A 4,295-nucleotide genomic window follows, 5' to 3' on the forward strand; every position below is an offset into this window, starting at 1 on the left:
ACACAGTCACCCTGCAGTAAGCCACTGACAAACAATTTAACACAATATCCAGCATGTGACTGAATGTAGAAGCTGTTTGTGTTCATTGGAAAGCATTGTATGTTCTTTGAAAGGCTCTATATAAATGTAACTTTGCTCATTCAGTCATATCTTGTGTTCTGTCAAGGACATTTTTTTGAAAAAAAACAGCAAAAAGCCTGACTTTCTTGGTGATTTTATTTCTCTTACTGGCTGCCTGGTTCACTGATCACTGCCTGTCCTTGGCAGGATGGATATTGTGTGTCTCTGAAAATGTATTAATATTATTAGTATGTGCCTAACGCTCCTCTCTATTCCAAAGCTGACCCGATTTCCATAATTCTCGTATTGCATAAGACATTTATTTCCATTATATGTTTTAGCAATCAGGTGGTCATTTTTCTTTTCAACAGTTATTGGCGGGATCCAATAGATCCAAAGTCAAACGAGTACGCACATCATGTGTTGAACCCATCCATAGTATTTTTCTGCTTATCTAATATGCCAATATTTGCTTGTAACCATCCCACCAAGTCCTAAGAACACCCAAACCTAAATGCTTAGTAACTACAGTAAAGCTTGTGTCAGTGTCTTAATTTATATTCTGCATTAGTTCATCAAATGGTTATTTATTGAGAGTGAGTCTGTATTTTGTATTTGAAAAAAAAATAAAACTGTCAGCATTAAGCAGCTTTGTTGTCTGGTTTGAAGGCTGTGGTTGTGCTATTTTTCTGGCCTTTCTGGTCAACTAATTTCTGTACCCAGTCATTCCATCAAGGGAGGTGTGTTGCTATTGAAATGTCTAAATTCCTTCATCTAGGGAATTCATGACATACATTAGAATTACATTTATTATAGCTGCAGGTGGCAATTAAAGGGTCCAATCATTTTATCACATCTGCACAACTTGGTTGCTGATGACATGCCATATTAAGTTCACCAGCCTTTGTGGTTGGTTTTGACATTTTGTTTCCAGGAATGTTGTATTTTGAAACCAATCTCTCAATTTTCTCTGCTGAATTGCTTTATATAAACATTATTTTTCTGATTCGACATGATTAAGAAATATAGTTCCCCCACAAGGTCAGTTCACCCCAAATGTACTTGCATTCACAGTATGTTCATATACACCATTGAAGTTTGGTGATAATCTAACACTCTATGGCTAAGTTTTAGCCTATTAATAAAAATCCTGCTCTTGGGGATTGATAGTTAAATACACATATTTTTGATCATTATTTACAAGAAGATCTGCATTTTTTACATTTAAAAGGTATCTCTAGATCAAAAGGTCACTGACTTGTTTGAAAGGTGCATTTGCCCAACTAATTTAGGTATCAAAAATCAGGCTAAAAAAAGATTTACAAAACGTATTGAACTTTTTTTATGAAATAGTCACAAAGTATTGCACTGTATAAACTGCATTTCTCATGCACAATTGGTACACAATGGGATTGACTCATTTTTCTTTTTTTAAATACCTTTTCATATGTCAGAGGGGCTGTTGGCAAAAATGTCCTATAATTGCCATGCTAGCTCAAAGTCCATAAATCAATACTCATGTCAAGTTTCATAAGAATTACTCAAAGAAGTCTTAATTTTTTTTCAGCTGTTTTGAATGAATCAGTACACCTTGGAAGGATTGATAGGTATGTAGGGGCCATATACCATACAAATATCAACATGTTTCAGTCTCATCAATATTTTGATACCAAATTTGTGAAGATTGGAGAAAGGTCCTACGACTAGTGTGTTACAGTTCATCAGCAACATAAAAAGTAGTAGGATATTTAAATTTAAAGTAATTTCTACAAGAATCAACGTTATAGCAGTCCACTGAAGCCAGTTCTATGATTAGCCAATTACTTGAAAAACATTAGCCAATGTTTGAGTCATCCTTAGGAATCCTTCAGCTTGCTTACAGAAGCAGTATGCAAAATTTCATCTTGATCAGAAGAGCAGTCGTTGAGAAACAGTTATTTGCAATATTATAATGCCCCATATTGACAAAACTGCTACATTTGGTAAGCTACCTCAAAGTCAATACTGGTATAAGTCTTTTAAATTTCATGAAATCTGAACATGTCCTTCAGGAGTGACAGCTAGTTAAAGTTAAAGTTAAAGCCTGACCTTTGTACTACTAATTTGTACTACTAATATTAGACTGGAATAGGACAACTGTATTTTTTATGTCAGGTTTTTGTTTAAATAATTATTGAGATTCAGACTCTTGCAAATATTTTGACACCAATTTCACTCAGATTGTGTGAAAATCCTAGGACAGGTTTGAAATTAGCAAAAAGAAATTAAAAAACAAACAAACAAAAAAGTGAAATCTAATGGGCAGAGCCTATCTGAATTCACGAGAAGCCAAGGAAGAATAAAATAAAAAATAAATAATATTATTTCTATATTCACCTCTGTCTTTTCTTTTGAACATCTGCAAATGTTAAATATAGTTTTGTCTGCAGTTCATAAAGGAAAAAGCAAAAATACATTAGAGTCAGAACTTGTTTCTTTGTCACACAGTTTTATTATTTTTTTTGAATTATTGCATTGTCTTTTAGCACACGTTGGCAAATGTGTCCATCCTCTTGTCGATTGTCCTTGGACTTGTCCTCGGCCTCACACAGCCAGGTGAAAAAGGCTGTCACGGAATTGAGGGCCACACCTTTGCCTCTTGTTGTGCTTGGACAGCAGCTGCTGGTGCACCTTCCTCTGCTCCTCCTGCTCCTCAAGTTTGGCCTCCTTATGAATCTGCTCAATGGTCTTGGGCCCGTGGTCAGCTCGCCGCGACACCCAGTTATTCTAGAAAAGCAAAATCAGCAGATGCATACTTTTGCATCACCATGCGCTGGAATGGCAAACACAAACACAGGCAGAGTCTCTAACCAGTCGCAGGTCAATGACGTCCTGGAGCAGGAACCGAATGCGTGAAGAACCCCTCCTCTCCTTCACTGTCTTTTCTATATATTTAAAGTAATGATCCATTTTTGGCTGAGAGAGAGAGAGAGAGAGAGAGAGAGAGAGAGAGTGTAAGAGAAACGTCGACAAATTTCAGATATTCTTCACCTTTCGATTCGATCAGGTGTGCTCTCAGCTGAACTCATGTCGCAAGACGTTTATGACTCTTATGTAAACCCTGCTGCCTTGCACGTTGGTCAGTGCTGTAAAGCAGTTCACTGCCACTGTGGGTGTAGCTGTGCTGTCATCAGCTGCGCTTGGCTTTGGGGAATCCAGGGTGCAGCAGCAGGAGGCGGCAAACGTGGAGGAGGCTGTGAGAGCAAAACCTTCTAACAGCTGACCAGTCCTCAATAAAAGCCTTTCATTTTGTCAGCTGTAGTAGGAGCAGAGCTAACAACCACACTAACAACTTCACTAAACAACATGAACTTGGACACTTTCAAAATCATTGCCAAGGCCTAATAATACACTGATATCAGCACAGCATGCTAGTCGCACTATAGATGATGATCCTAATTAGTTGGCTACCCTGTAGTCAGAGTGCAGGCAACAGGCAAGCAACAGAAAACACTGACGGCAAAACTTTTATAAACAACATTTCAACATGCTTGTTTTTTGGTTAAAAGCGTGCATGGAAAAAAAAACAAAATAAAAAAGAACAAGAAACTTGAACACAAATAACTGTCACACTAGTTGGTGACTGAACTGTCAACATCACAACTGCCATTCCTACTAGAGACAAAATTGACAGTCAATATACAATATCCAAAACTTCTTCATCCAGTTTCGATGTGTAAAGTACTTGTTGTGAAAAACGCAACACAGACCAAATCTGGACAAAATCCGCACAGCCGCTGCACTGCACACTAGCACTCATCTACACATGCGCCGTAAACCTTTACATGACATATTAAAGATAAACCGATGCAAGTGCTGAGCATCTGCTGAGAATATTAAATCAACCCAGACCAGGCCCGCGGCCTGCTTACCCTGGCCTTCTCCAAGTCCAGGTCTTTGCCGATGGCTGTGAGGAGGTGGCACAGACGCTCCAGGCTCTCCTCGCTGTGGTTCATGAACAGCTTGACCACACAGTCGTGCATGATGGCCTCCGACAGCATGTGCAGCTTGAACAGCTCCCCGATGAACTTGATGTTACCGATGGACCTCCTGTGGGCCTTGTCCTTCGCCTCCTCCAGATCCTCCTCCAGCCTCTCCCGCTCGCTGGCCTTGCGAGGAGTAACCAGAACAAAGACAAAAGCAAGAAACAGCGCGTTTGGACCCGATAACGACCAGGCCGCCTCCCAGCACTGCTG

Source organism: Electrophorus electricus, unplaced genomic scaffold (assembly GCF_041902795.1).
Source record: "Electrophorus electricus isolate QZ-2024a unplaced genomic scaffold, ASM4190279v1 Scaffold54, whole genome shotgun sequence".
NCBI classification, from domain to species: Eukaryota; Metazoa; Chordata; class Actinopteri; order Gymnotiformes; family Gymnotidae; genus Electrophorus; species Electrophorus electricus.